The 15,823-nt window shown below is 41.9% G+C and overlaps 1 pseudogene; it reads left to right on the top strand.

Annotated features, from left to right (window-relative positions):
- Positions 1-14,423, top strand: part of LOC126484186 (molybdenum cofactor biosynthesis protein 1-like) — a 104,864-nt pseudogene extending 90,441 nt beyond the window's left edge.
- The last annotated feature ends 1,400 nt before the right edge of the window (positions 14,424-15,823 follow it).

The following is a 15,823-nucleotide window of genomic DNA, read 5'->3' as shown; positions in this document are numbered from 1 at the left end:
CTAGTTGTTAGAGGCATTTGATATCCATAGGTGACACCAGACCAAAACCAGACTGACTCAACTATGTGCTGAATCTGTGGGTCTTCACACTTGAGACATGCATTGGTACCTGGCCATTTCCGCACCCTTCTACAAGGATCATCAGGTATCAAAGAAATGCTTCACTTATTGTGAAAGGAATACAATACCACTAGTAATTTCCTTTCCTATTGCACCACAAACAGAGTGAGGGCAAAATGACTTGTCTATATGCCTATTAGTCGCAGTAGATTGTTCTGCAGTCAGCGTCAACAGCCATTTCTCTAAATTTTCTCACTAGTGCTCCTTAACAAGATTGTCGCTTGCCATCCACCGGTTTCCATGTACACCACGATTCTTTGTGCACTACATTCCTCGGGGGTTTGTACTGTAGTACATAATGGACACCTAGAGACCCCACTGAATGTGTTGAGATGGTTGTGTACCGTGTGAGTCAACACAGCTCTCCCCATTATCTGCAAAAAAAGTCACAGTGCAGTTACAGTAAGTTCCCGAGGTATTACCTGTCAGCTATAATTTGAAGTTAGCAGTCATCAGTTGTTGTTGGCTCTGAGCAATCTCTGTAGTGCTGATTTTTAACATTTTGTTACTGCAAAGGCTGTGGAATGTTCATTTGATGTCGCTGTAGCGTTTGCCAATTGTGTGGTAACTTTCCATGCTGACAAGCATTCTTACTGTAAAGTAACAATGCCTGGGCAGTCTTTAAGCATTAACGCTTTAATCCCTTTGCAACGTCAAATTTTTTGATGTTATATTGGACATGTGATCAGTTTGTTTATTTATTTATTTTTGTAATTTTATTTTTGTGGTTTAGTACAAAAACTGTAGTGGTAGTGTATTTCTCCTAGAGCCCTTTTGTGAGCTGGTATTTTCCTCTGTGAAAATGAGGCAATTTTTTTTTCCAACTACACAAGTGACGATAGTAGTGATCTGACAATAAACAAAAACTGTTTGTTGTAGCAATTTTTATGCATCTGGTACAGTGTACTATTACAAGATACCAGGTACATCTACAGATGGTAATATATATTCCCAAAAGCTTTGTAAAACCACTAAGTGGTTGGCAAGTATGCTTCCCGAGATTCACAAAAGACATATTGTGTTTACTTGAATCTAAGCTGCACTTTTTTACGGTTTTTGTAATCCAAAACACTGCCTGCGGCTTAGAATCAAGTGCAAAGTAAGCGGAAGTTCTGAAAGATGTTGGTAGGTGCCGCCACAACTAACTTCTGCCGTCGAATATATGTAGCACTACACAGGCATGCTTTGCAGGCACAAAGATAAATACTGGCGCCAAAACCTATGCGTCAGTAAACAAACTGAAAAAAAACAGGGGTGGGGGTGGAAGATGAGCTTTTTTCTCTGCCCCAAGGTTCAACCACTGTATTTCCATACTTTATCCAACGAAGTAAATACAAATTCCGTATTCTTCATCTCCGAATGTTGCAGCCTTTCAATGTACTATGAAAATCCGACTGGAAGACTGTTTGGGATGTTTGTCAATATGGCCAAGTCTACGTTCTGAATTTTTGTCCTACCTGTGACAAGAGATGGTTGTTAATAGCAACTTTTATGAATTGTGAATCACATCCAGTATTCTCTTCACCATAAGAATAATTCGAATGTAAACATTTTGCCATGTATTCCTACATGTTTCCTGCTATCTCATTTAAATCCTGTCTTCCTAATAAACTATGAAACTAGAGTGAGACAACAGCAAACGCGGAAGAATATATATATCATGTCATGTTTATATTCGTATTATTCCTATGCTGAATAGTGATATAGTCAGAAATGAAGCACGGCAACTGACTAGATTTTTAAACCTAAGATGGCTCTAATTTCTGTGCAGAATGTAATGCACTAAAGAGGCGTCTCCAAAAATTTTCAAACGGAGAAAATTTTTTGCTAAACTTTCGTTTGGAACATCTATCATATGCAGTCTATTATATGGTTCTTGTTGATCATTATCAAAGAAACCAGCAGTGTAAGTAACAACAAATAGCAGTCTCTTGCCATTGTTTCACTGATGAGATGATTCCTCTCTCTTTTTTTTTTTTTTTAATTGTAAGCGGCAGTAGCGTGCGCAAAAGCAAGCCATCCCGCGAGCGGCGACAGGCCGTAAACACGCATAATCAGAATGCGACAAACAATGCACGGCACAGTATGATAATGCGTTTTGAGCTTAGAGTGACGGAAACACCTATAACAAAGAGAACGGCACTTATCAGATCAAAGAAAAATAAGCAATCAATTCAAACCAGACGACGCACGTGAAAAAGGCTCTCTAGTATAAATATGGATGGAGAGCCTAACGCATAGCAATGACTACGTGGTAAAGCTTAACTGCTAAGTTTACCACACGCACCAAACTACTGTAGCTGTATCGTCATTCATTCGACCTACATTGTCTCAGGTTGAAAGGGCTACTCTGAGATGAACAGGTTGCCACAGGAGAGTAATGCATGGACTTTAACTGTTAGTTGCCCTGAATGTGAGTCCAGTGAGCTCACCACTGTGCCACCTCGCTCGATATATTTTGAGAGAAGTTCCTGATTTAACCATTTCACAGGATGTGGGAAGTGTACTTCCCATCAACTGTATTTCTTTACTGTATTCCTGAGAACACATCATACGAGCTCTGTATGCACCTGGCACCTGATGTTAGTTTGCTGCACCAGCTGAACTTTCTGTCTGTTATGAAATGTAGCTTTTAATTGTCATTAAATGTCACTTGTTCCTTTCAGAAGCAGTTGCAAATATACGTGCCACCAAATAATGTTGTTTTGAAGGCCACTGGGAAGTATGCTTACTACCAAAGTAATTTTTCCGTGATACAAGGGGAATATACTTACCACAAAATTAATTTCTTTTTTGGACTGCAGAAAAGATACTTACCACCAACTGACCATACTTACCACTAATTTAGTTGTTTTACTATGCTCTTGGGAAAATGTTGTACCTCCTCTGGATGTGGTTGACCTTTTGTGATAATATGCTAAACAACTGGTGTCTGTTTGTCATGACATCAGTGCTGTTGTCACTTGTTACAACAGAACACATTGTTTCATTCTGCAATATATGCTATTGTGACTTGTCTCAGCTCGTTTCTTTAAGCAGTGTTAAATGAAGTTTCTAGGATTGTAAAATAGATAGTCAAATAAAAACAGAAAATTCCTTTTTTTCACATGTAGTAGTAACTCATAACAGCTTACTAAAGACAGTGGGAAGTATACTTACTACTATAGTTTTTTGCTCCTAAATCACAAAAATAAAATAATCAAAAATTAAATTTAGTTGAAACTTCTAAAATGATACCAAAACAATTAACTTTACAGGGCTGCTACAAAAAATGTGCCTACAAATGGGTTAAAGACAAAGTATGCAAGCTGTGGGGGCAGTGTGAAACTTTTTTAAGCACTGTATTTGAAAAATATTATTCATTTTGTTCCACTTCTAGAATGTTAGGTTTTGTGGATTTTTGCCTGTACATTAATGGGTGTGGATGCGTTCAGTGGAGGCAAGTGTGTCATGTATGATTTTTCTCAGTAAATATGTCCTACTGACGTTGCAGTATATCTCCAATGTTCTGGATGCATCAAATGAAGTTTAAAAGACAGCTAACTGCTGCTGCTGGTATGCCTCTTCATGTAAATGTCAGAGTTACTATTATTATTCAATACAAAAAGGAAGATTACCAGCTTAGCAATTTGCTGAAAATGAGTTCATTAAAGGGAATATTACAATTAACATCCTGTTAACGACAAATTAATTAGAGATGGGAAGCAGCCACAGATTGGAGAAGGAAATTAATACATTTCATACTGTGCTCGAGCACAGGCAATAAAAAACAGTGAGCAAACATGATGCGTGTACTTGTTGCCTCAGGGTCTCCTGCGAAACTGAGGTGCTTGAGTAAGCTACATCACACTGCTTCGTTGTGTGCTTGTTGTCAAGCCAGTTTATGAAGTACACATCCCTCTTCATTTTTATATAACTTTGTTTTGAATGCACTGTACAAGAATATTGAATACTTTGAAAATTATCGAGTTCAGCCATTCATTCACATGTAATATTCCAACAGCTCCATCACCGATGAGAGACTTCAGGGGTGTAAAACGAGTAAGTGAGAAGTGCCACTGAACTACTAACAACCATTTTCATCTACTACTAATCTGCTCACATTAATCATTATTCAAGGGGATCAGTTCTACATCATTTTATTTTTATAAATATGCAGAGAAGCAACTACTTGAAAAAAGCCAATGCTCTGCTACTTAAACTGCTCTGCCACTATTTTGATTTAATACTTCATGCTAAATGGGCATTTAATTCTACACAGGACACTGTCATCTAAACTTATTCTGATAAATTCATATACTTCCTTCCTGTGCAATGTCCTTTATGCTGTCAATGCCACGTTGGGAACAGTACAGTAGTTTCTGTTCCGTGGAGAACCAACCGTACCTGCACATAGGCTATTATTATGATGGAATCACCACTTCAAAAGGCATTCCAAAGCTGCTGCCAGCTTCCCTCTGTGGAGTAAACCATCTACCATTCCTGTCTGCTCCTAGAGAATATGTTGCATGGCTAAATATGGTTTTCTGTTAGAAAGTGTTTGTGCGTTGTGTATCTGAGGTGGGACAGGTAGGTAAATTCACATATCCAGGTAAATTATTGGTGGACTGGCTAATAAAACATTTTTTACTTTACATTTGAATATTTGGGGATTTCCAGATTGCTCCTAATTTTGGCTGGGAGATGTTAAAAGGGTGTTGCACCTGAATATAAAACAGTTTTCTTAACCCTAAGCTCTTTACGGGTGTCAGTCCTATTGAGGAGGGGTACTCCTGGGCTGTGCACCTGAGTTTCTCCTGGGCCACCTGCAGCATCTGTACTTGTAACATGCCTAGGTCATTATACGAGTGGTCAATTGGCCATAAAGAGGTTTGGTTGGATATGTTTATGTTTAGTGTGCAATACTGCTTTCCCGTATTGCCAGTTGGTCAGCTAGATATTTGCAGCTGGCAATGCCATTTAGTTTTGCTGTAATGCAGGGATTCACCAGTGTTTATTTTGTCTGTGAGTTTGTGCTGTCCACAGGTGATTAATTGTCCCTAGATAGAAGTGTTTTTCAGCAGTTGTGTTTTCACCCGTGGTTGTGGTCGTAGTTTCCCAGGTTAAGAATGAAGTGATTGTCAGAGTGTCTCAAGTTCCTGTACAGTAGTGTGGTGAGTTTTTTGAATATCTGTGTGTGAGTCTCAAGGCAGTATTCTCTGTGAAGGTCGACAGTCTGTGTGGACTGTGGTGCACTTCGTTGTGTATCACCTGTAGGCGGCACAGGCGGTCAGAGCCACGTAACCCCAGACTGCAGCTGCATGTATCATCATGGGTCTAATCAGTATCATGTACACGGACCTCGATATCCTCCTATTCAGTGTGCTTTACCTGTTGAGCTTAGAGGAACACTGTTTGAGCCTTGCATTTGCTCAGTTGGCCTGTCACTGAAGTATTTGACTTTCACACTGAAACGTATTGGGCGTGTGTGTAGTGTTATTTGTCTGCAGTCTTAATGTGGGGTCCTACCCACTCATCTCATATAGGGTGCCTAAAGGATGCTGCATTCTCAAAATGCTATACAACAATTCAAGCAAACAACATTAATAGTTTTTATTACAAATAAGAAGCTTGACAATGCTTGACCTGGAATTTACAATGGTGTCGCAAGCAATAGGCGACATGCAGTATAAATCCGAGTCCTTTGCTATATACAATGTTCGTGCAAGTTTCACACACAGCTTGTGGATCACTAATAACTGTTATTGTAGCATTCTGCGCTAGGCCTGTCCGTATACTGTCCTAATCCTGTCCAAATACTGAGTGGCCGAGGCTGGCAGGAGTGGCACTTATATTCTCTTTGTCTAGGGGCCTGGTCCCATTGTGGTGTGGTCCTTGCCAGTGGGCTATTCGCTGACGGTGTGTTCACTGCCTTCTTTGCTCTTGCGATCTTAATTTTCATTCCAGTGCTTGTGGGTATGCCAGAACACTTAATGATTGTGCAGTTGTTATGGTTTGTCAGTGAACAGAACTGCTTCACACTTGTCAGCATTTGCTTTAACACACTGTCGTTCCAGCTAGGCAGTTTTGTTTGCAGTTGCGAATTATGCCTGATGGTTTCCAGTCTTGCACTAGGATGGTAGTGTCATCTGCGTAGATGGTTGCCATTGTGTTTTGTTCAGTTGGAAAGTCATTGACGTAGAGATTAAACAAGAGGGGCCCTTGGATGCTGCCTTGGAGTACTCTCACTTGTATACTGTGTTGTGTTGACTGTTTGCCCTGAATGTCGGTGTTGAAGCTTCTGTGAGTGAGATATGAGTGTGTAAGGTGTACGAGCTCGTCGGAGAGACTAGCAGTGCAGAGTTTGCGAATGAGACGATTGTTCCGTAAATGACTGAAGACCAGGAATAGTGCTCCTGTAGCTTTATGGTGTTGGGGGTGTGTGTAATATGTTCTACTACACGGAGGAGTTGTTGTGTTGTGGAGTGGTGATTGCTGAATCCAAATTGCTCCAGTCTCAGCGAGTCATTGGTGTTGCAGTGCATAGTAAGATGTTTGAGAATCATCTTCTCAACAATCTTATTCAGGGAGCTCAGCAGGCTGATGGCTCCATAATTTTGTGGTAGGGAGTGGTATTTCCCTGGCTTCCTGAACATCAGGACAGGGAAGTGTTGATGTTGTAGAATGGTATTCATCATATGTGCGAGATGCTCTATAGCTTTATTCGTAAACTCCTGGGTGACATGGTTTTGAAAGTGATTGGGACCAGGAGCTTTTCTAGTTGTTTTGTGCTTAATAACCTGTGTAATTTCATGTGTAGCAGTATGTATTGTTACATTGCACTTGGGCTGGGTTACAGGCCATGTAACCTCCTGGTCCATTTCAAGTAGCAGTGCTGGATTGGAAGGAGTCAGATTCAGTGTGAATGATGTTGCTAGTGTTCTGGTCATCAGCTCATGCTTCCCCTCCATGGAGTATGCTGGTCTGTAAGGTATTTGTAAACTTGGTGTGTAGTATTTCTTCTTGGTGGAGTGGACAGCTATTTGCCACACTCCAGGTCATGTGGTGTGCAGCCCTGCGAGTCTATTGTCCCAGTTTGTGGTTTTAAAAGTTTTAATTTAGCCTGTATGATCCCCTGGAGCCTGCTAATATGCTGTTTGTACATCCAGTATCTCCCGAGATGATCTCTCATTGACATTGGCCCCTGTATTTCTGGGAGCAGGGCCATTGAGCATTCTTGTGGTATAAGTACTGTAATGGTACCTGCTATTGCATCCTGAACTGCGGTGGTAAGGGCTTTGACAGCTTCAACAAGTTTCCTGCTTTGTGTAATTTTGGGAATTTGTGGGATATGACTTTTCAAGCATTTCCTTGAACAATACCCAATTCACACGCTTGTAGCTCAGTATCCTGTGAGATTCATCATACTGCTGTGTTTCTTGCGAGTAAAGTATTACAGGTGTTTGATGAGGCCAAATCATGTATAATTTCAATGTTGATTGTGACTATAATGCCTATCACATCTAATGTCTATCACATTTAGTCTCTGTTCCCTGTTTTAAGTGTCACCTCAGCTGGCACTAGTGTAATGTAGTTTGGGCGCAGTGCATGTTCGCATAGTTTTTTTGCTATTGGTGTTTGATCTTTGTTAGTTCCAAGCAGAGTGTTTAGCATTAAGATCACCAGTGGCTATTAGTCACTATGCTATGTTGAGTATTGTGCTGATATCGCTTGTTATGATATTACCAGATCAATTGTATATCGATATCAATGTAGTGTTCACTCAATTGACTTGACCCTAACAGCTGTGGCTTCTAGTCTTTCAGGTTCAGGGATCTTAATATTTGTGTATTCTTTGTCTCAATATATGAAGATTGCTGTTCCATCCACAGTTGTGCCTTCAGGTGGTCAGTACAGTAGATGTAATATCTTGAGAAGAGTAGTTGTTTGTGTGACTGGAGCTCAGCTTCGTTCATGAGAGCATTCCAGATTCCCTTCTCCTCCATAAATGCAGCTAGCTCTGCCCTTTTGTTGCCAATCCCATCTGCATTCCAGAACAGCATCTAGGTCAAGGTACTGTTGTTTGTGTTTTGTGGTGTATTACCTATGGAAGTGTGTGGGCAGTGTGGTGATAGCAGTTTGTATAGCAGCCATGCACTGGCTGTGTGTAGCCGTCATGAGTTTGTGCATGTGTTACGATGAAGAGCCTCAAGAGGATCTTAAGCCATGTGAGTGGGGTATAGTGTCTCCACTATGCCTCTGATTGTGGTGAGAATGTTTGTTATGTCAGCCAAGGTGCTGGCGGTGGTGTTGGTGGCTGGTGGTCCTTATGTTGGTGTACTGGATGGGCTGGCTTGTGTGTTATTCATGGTTCGTATTTCATCTGGGGTCACCTGTGTTATTGCTGTGGTGAGGGGGGCAAGAGTGTGAGTTACAGTTACATTGTTCCTTTTAATGTGTTCCTATGTTTGTCTGGTCTGTTGTTGGTGTATTTGTTGTGGTGTGATAGTGTCCCCTCTTTTGTTTTTTGGGTACCTCTGTTTTATTTCGTGTGTTTGTGGTTGCCCTAGTTTGGGTGTGTCTTCTGTGATATCACAAGTGTCACAATCTGGCCTAGACAGAGTTGACTTGGTGTTGTCTGGGACCGGCAGTGTTGTCATCAGTACAGGGGCAGTTTCTAGCATTGCAGGTGTGGGTTGTGGTTCTGTTGTTGTGGGAGTGTGCCGTGAGTTTGTGGAGCTCTGTGCATCCTCAGTTCATCCACTTCCACTGACAATGCCAGTAAAAGAGATTCCACACCTTACTGGTTGGGGGGTGGGGAGTGTCTTGGAGCTGTTCTGGTTACCACTTGTCTGTCTTTGGCACTTTTGCACCTTAGAGCTTCTTTGTATGCTGCACACCATCTGTAGTTTGCACATGGACCCCTCCACATTTGGTACATTTGATAGTTGTACCAAGTTTAAAGTGTCGTGCTACATGGTTACCAGTGCATTTGCGGCACCGTGTGCCAGATCACATCGGGTGCCGCATGGCCAAACTGCTGGCAGTGGTGGCACTGTTGGGGGACACACGGAAGTGTGCATATTTCTACTACGACCATGTGAAGCAGGAGCATCTGCGTCAGAAAGTTGCAGGAGTAAGCTGTGTCATCGAACTCCACTAAATAGTTTGGCTGCAATCTGTGTGTCACGAATCCAAGAATTCATCTCATGCTCTCACAGTCCCAGCTGAGAGCTGTGATTATACCATGAAGAATGTCATTGAGGGTTGTGGTGTCAACTCCTTTCATGATGTACATTCGAGTTTTCCCCCCTTGGGTGTTATATTTATGATACTCAATTCCCCCAGCTTTGACGATTTTCAGGAGATTTGTGCAATCTGTTTTGTTGCATACATACAGTGATACATGGTCCCTTGTGAGTTTTGTGTTTGGTATATTGTGGGGAGTGACATTCTACAAATGTCTTTTTTAGCTTGCCGAGGCAAGTGTAATTGTGTACTTTGACCAGTGGGAAGCCAGTCGGTGTAGTGTTCTGCGTAGCGGCTGGGGTAGTGTTGTGTAGTTGAGGTGCTGCAGAATTGTTTGTATGGTCCCTCATATTACCGATGCTCAGAACTGGTATTGGTAAAAGCATGCTGCATTTGCCGTGTGAGTCAGTAGGCTCAGTTGTTCGTGTATGTTGCTGCTGATTGCATTTTGGACCCACCAGCTTCGAAGGTCCATCTTTGTTCCACGGAGCTGTCACTTCCAGCTCGAGGACTACTGCGGTGGTATTGAGGGCCTCTCTAGTATATTCACTGGTGGTGTGACTTTTGTTGGTGTTGCTGTTGCTGTTGCGTTGCTTCCACCCGTCAGTTGGACAATGAGCTCATGCTGTCACCGAGCCATTGCTTCTTGATTTGTGGCAGCAAAGTCCAGATTTAGCTGGTTCATCACTTACTGATAGGTGACAAAGCAAGACAGAAACGTCAAAGGGAACAGATGGCACTCCTGCCTCTTGTGCTGCAGTCTTGCTACGGGTCGTCGGGTGGGATCTGCTCGGTGGATCTGCGTCTCCCAGACATAAGGATACTTTTAAGGATAGAATGTGGATATGAGACAATTTTACTTTTTCGTCTGAAAAGACAATTTTGCTTTTTTAGTGTACATACAGAAGAGGGGAGTCCTTATGACTCACTTGTGCAAGATGCAATGCTCAGTGCAAGAGAGCACGGGTGGAAGACAGCAGCCTGTACTGGACAGTGTTGTCCAATGTGAACGTTCCCCGGACACTGAAATACCCTATTAAAGAATGGGAGAGTCACACTGGGGAAGTTCCAACCACAGTTGCAGGAACTTTGAGCCAGAACTCATGGCCACCTAGCACTGTCAAGTGTGTAGCAGCGTGTGCTTGTAGGTGACACTCCAAAGAGTGTCCTGTGGCATCTACACCAGTTTTAGCGTATGTGTAACACAAATATCCTCTCGCAGCTACTGCAGGTACAGGGGGAAGGCAGCTGCTCAGCTGCGACTCACCCGTAGTACTGCCCGAGGTTTTCCTTGGTGGGAGGACTGGAACGAGGTGCACCAAGCCTTGTGATGCCCATTGAGGAACTGTTGGAGTGAGACGTAGTGACTCTGAGGTCAAGAAAGCTGGCAGTGACCAGAACAGGGTGTGCTGACTCCCCCCCCTCCCCCTCCCACCATACTGCTTTCAGTGATGCCATTGCAGAGGATTACACTGTGGTTGGTCATCTGGTTTTTATGTGGGCCAGAACATGAAGCTTTCCTTTGCTTTTTTTTGCTAAATTGACTCATACTTCTGGACACAAACACCTATACAGAGCAAATGTATTGGCATCCAGGGTTGGGTTATTTGGGGGGGGGAGTGACAGTTTGTTATTGTTTCCGCCCCCCCTCACCCAGCTTCCCTCAAAAATGCAACTCGCTAGCAACGTCGCTGTTAGCATACGACAGACATCTACAATTTTAATAACAATAATAAGCACACAAAAATATATTAAATTATTCAATATAATAGTAACAATACAAATAGGTGGATCAAAGAATGAAGAAAACATAGAACAAACAAAAGAACTTCATAAAGTGTACAAACTGACATGGACACACTGTAATAAAAGAAACATTTCAGTACAAGGCAAACACATGCGCTATAATACAGTTATAGTATCAGAAGCACTCTTCGCATCAGAAATGACCACAATCTGTGGACCAGGCACCACAAAGCAGAAAGAATACAATGCAAAATCCTCAGAAAATTTTTTGGAGCAGTGCACAGAGATGGCATATGGATGAAGAGATCAACCAGAGAATTATAAGAACACAGAGGCAGATTCAGTCACAATCAGAAAACACCGACTAACATTCTGTGGACACATACACACAATGAACAGCGACAGATTCACAAAGGGATTTAGGATGTAGTAAATGCCTTAATCAAAAAAACCAGTTGGTTTAAAGAGATAGAAGAATGCCAAAACGAGCAGGAATCAGAATGGAAATGATGAATGAAAGAGACAAATTCAGAATCAAAATTATGAACATAAAACTTGAAGTAAAGGGAAGGAAGAAAACAGAGAAAATATGTACATATCAAAGGAAACAGGAACACAGTCAAAGAATGAAAAGATTTTGGGAAGAGAAAAGGGAGGAGGAAAGAAGGAAAAAGCTGAACAACCATGTAACAACGAAGTTGAACTCTGTCAGAGTGTGTGCTCACCATCATTATTTCAATAAACATTATGACTGAGCAGAGGTCTGCAAACACATGTGAATGAGGGGAATACTGTTTCTATCAGTGATTTCCAACTGTGTTCGGGAAGTCATTCTTTCTGTTGTTGTTGTATCGGATCTGTTGACAGCTGGTATGTTCAACCCAGTGGTGTGCAGCTTTACCCGGCTGGAATGTTGTCAATCAGACCAAAAGCATGTCCTTGTGGGCAGACCCTAGCACGAGCATCTGAAAAGTGTCCTTTATTACATGTAGCTTGTCATTGCTGGAAGAACTTGGCATTTTTGACACACTTCTGTTTCCATGCTACCTCCTTCTCCAAAAGTTATGTGTGCATTTGGAAATTGGTGAAGTAAAAAATATAAAGACATCGTGTCATTCTGCCACATCTGTCTGTAGTGTGCATTTTGGGGTGCGTGTACGATACAAGGCATTTAGGTATGATGAGGTTACTTAGCCATTAATGTTCACAATGGCTGGCATAAAGGAAACATGACAAGTATTACATTAGAAAGCAACAGCGATAGCTTTCCGACCGCATAAATTCTACTAGGCAGAGTCAGAAGCAGACACAGTGGCCTGTGCCAGATACGAGGGTTGGAAGTGGCTGAAATGTGAGTCGTGGGACAAAGAGAAAGAGAGAGAGAGAGAGAACACACAGACAGCACCATAAAGCATTCCCCATCTCTTTCTGCACAGAATGCACCACACTGCTGCCTTCTTAAGTGCACCCCAGTATAATATGTTGTTTGGGAAGTGGGTGGTAGTTTTCACCATTGCCACGACCTCCCCTTATATCCACTCCTGCAAGATTGTGAAAACTACAGCCACTGAGGAGATTTATGTGAGATGTTCCTATCAACTTTGTGTAATATTCATATTGCACACTTCTGCAGACAAAACAGATTTTCGACCTTAGCTTAGGAAAGAAAAGAATCATCACAGATCATTAAGGTTCAAAGAACTTGTCTTGAACACTGTAAGGGATCCCTGATTCCACAAACAAAGATGCTAGTATCTGACGCCCAGGTCGATAGCGGACAGGAGTAGATTGTCGAGCGCTGCAGTAGGCAGTGAGACTAGTGCTGAGTGCGCAGTAGTATGGTAGAGTGTCAAGTGAGCAGTAGAGCAGGAAAGACGGGGAAGAATGGTGGTCGAGTGAGTTGTAAATGGTAAAATTCACTGGAGTATGACGAGTGAGCACGTCCCCCTGATCGTCGTGGGGTTGACTCTCACTAATGCCGATTCGCAAGTGATAAGAAACAGAAAGTGACAAGTGCCGAATTACGTGTTTCACGTCAACCGTGTCGGCCAGCAACAACCATGGATTGCAGTGAGGATTGTTGTGAATGTTAACCATCAGCATTGCGTGTGACAAAGTACTGAAAATCAGCAATCAATAAAAAGAGATAACCACAATTAGACGTGTAAGGCAAAGGTAGCAACTGCCTCAGAATTTGTGTGTTAGTAGGAAATATACATCAGTTGTACATCACAACCTTTGTGATTCTTAACAATAGACAAACTTTCAATCATTAGCTATTCCGTCCCAGAACAGCCGCATTCGGTTGAAATACTCCTGAAACCACAGCAGAACAACCAATAGCCTTTCATCCATTAAGCACACGGTCATATATCACAATAATTAACTGTTTGGTGGCTTCGGTAAATTACCCAAAATCCAGTAAAGGAATTAATCGGGGGTGTTTCAACACGAATGCTTAAAAATTCTTTTGTAGTTAACCTATTTTCAGATTATGAAGAGTTGTTTGTTACAGCTTGTATTTTTGTTCCAGGTGGCCCTGAACTTGATGGCTGTAGTGATGTTGTGAAGGCACAAAGTCGGAAGTTGTTAAACCTTCAGAAACAAGATTTTCAAAAGTACTTCTTCTCAGATACCAATATTTCGCCCCTGTTTGTGTCGGATACACAGATGTCTCAGTTGTTGTCACGTAATTTGAGTGTAGTGACTGAATCTAGAAAACAGTTTCTTTTGCTTCCCTGTGCCCCAAGCATTATGTGCAATGCAGGACTCCTAACAAAACAAACACACAGAGCACAGCCCTCTGTCTTCTCTTACCGTTTCTGCAGTTTGGGAGCACAGTCCGAAAGTCGGACTCATGTTGACCGGTCTGGCAGGGCGAAAATGGTCAACGTGGGTTCGAAGATGGTGACAGAACGGACTGCTACAGCACGAGCAAAGGTTTTTGTGGGACCCGAACTGATGAAACTCATACGAGAAAATGGCCTGAAGGTACTTAGCGTTGCTCGCCTGGCGGGAATTGTGGGGTCCAAGCAGACGTCCAGCCTTATCCCTCTGTGTCATAACATATCTTTATCCTCTGTGGCTGTGGACATTGAACTGGACTCTGCTCTCAACTGTGTGATTATAACTGGCACGGCAAAGTGTAGAGGGCAGACGGGCATGGAGATGGAAGCTCTCGCTGCTGTATCGGTGTCTGCCTTAACAGTGTACGATATGTGCAAAGCTGTGAGTCATGACATTGTGATATCTGAAATAATGCTTCTGGCCAAAAGTGGGGGAACTAGAGGAGACTTCCACCGGACATGAGCATCTGTGTGGGGCAGTGAAATAAGTTGAGTATACCTGGTGTGATGTAGGCAAATTTCAAAGTCTGTTCATAGTTATCATAAATTATATACACATCGAATTGGCCTGAATATAAGTTGCACCTTTAATTTCGAAAAAGAGAGAAACTTAATTAAAAATAATTTGTCAAGTTGCCCATTTACAAAAGCTTTTCAAAATGTGATTTACCCTTAACCAGTTTTTTTGTAGTACACTATAGATAAATTACACACAAAAACAAAGCTTTCAGTTGCAGTTTTCATGTAAGACACTCTTAACTTCACTAACATTCATTGTTTTGTCACTGTCAGTTTTTTTGTCACTCTCCTCCCAAAGTACAGTGGCGTCGCTACAATCCTGGGCATTGCATGTGCAGCATTTCTTGAACCGTACCTTTAAAAAGCACATCTGTTAGATGAATAACTGTGAGTTTGAAATTTGCAACATAACTGTACCGAATTCCAAAATTTTCTCTCAATGTTGTGCTTCATTGGTGAAGAATAAATTATATTCTTTAGTTAGAGAAAAACTGTGCCTGTTCCACTGTCTAAAATAGTGAAACTGTGAGAATGGGAATACAGATGGGTCCATAAAAATGTAGACTCTCTTTGATAGTCAATATTGATGGAACAAAATGGCATAGTGTCAAAATTCTTGCATGGGAGGAAGATCATTTTGTGTGTTCAAAGTGACACCTGTTAGCAGCCAAGCAACATCAATGTTGCTGAATTGTTGACTGAAATACAGCTGTCAATGTTGCCAGTGTGGTAGCTGCACAGGATGTCTTGATGGTTTCTCATATCTCATTCAGTGTAGCTGGGTTCTGTTGGTAAACTTTGTTTGTCGAGGTCCCCCATTGGTAGAAGTCGAGAATTGTAAGGTCCCATGAACTTGGTGGGCACTTGACAGTTCCTCTTCGTCCTATCTGTCGTCCAGGTATATTTTCATCTAAGTAGAATCTGATATCTCTGTGGTGGTGAGGCGGAGTACAGTCTTGTAGGTAAAAATCTTTTGTTTCCAAACACCACTTGGATGGCTAATAAAATCAATGTTTGCAGTATATGATACACCTCACCAGTTATGTACCTTCAAAGAAGAATGGGTCAGAGAAACAATACTATGACGGACCACACCACACATTATCACCAAGTGAAGTAACATGTTTGTCCATGTGAACATGAGGATTTTCAGCAGCCCAATACACGCAGCTATGACAGTGTACATTACCATTCAGGTTGAATTGTGCCTCATTAGGCCAGATAACCTTCCCTGCAAACCATTCATCTTCGTGAAGCATGCCTTCAGACCACTCGAAGTGCTCCATCCTTCGATTCGAGTTGTCCTCATTCATAGTGTGAAACAATCTTGGAATGTACACTTTCCACTTTGCAGTCTTCAGAAT

Source organism: Schistocerca serialis, chromosome 6 (assembly GCF_023864345.2).
Source record: "Schistocerca serialis cubense isolate TAMUIC-IGC-003099 chromosome 6, iqSchSeri2.2, whole genome shotgun sequence".
NCBI classification, from domain to species: Eukaryota; Metazoa; Arthropoda; class Insecta; order Orthoptera; family Acrididae; genus Schistocerca; species Schistocerca serialis.
This window is presented reverse-complemented; position numbering and strand designations above follow the sequence as displayed.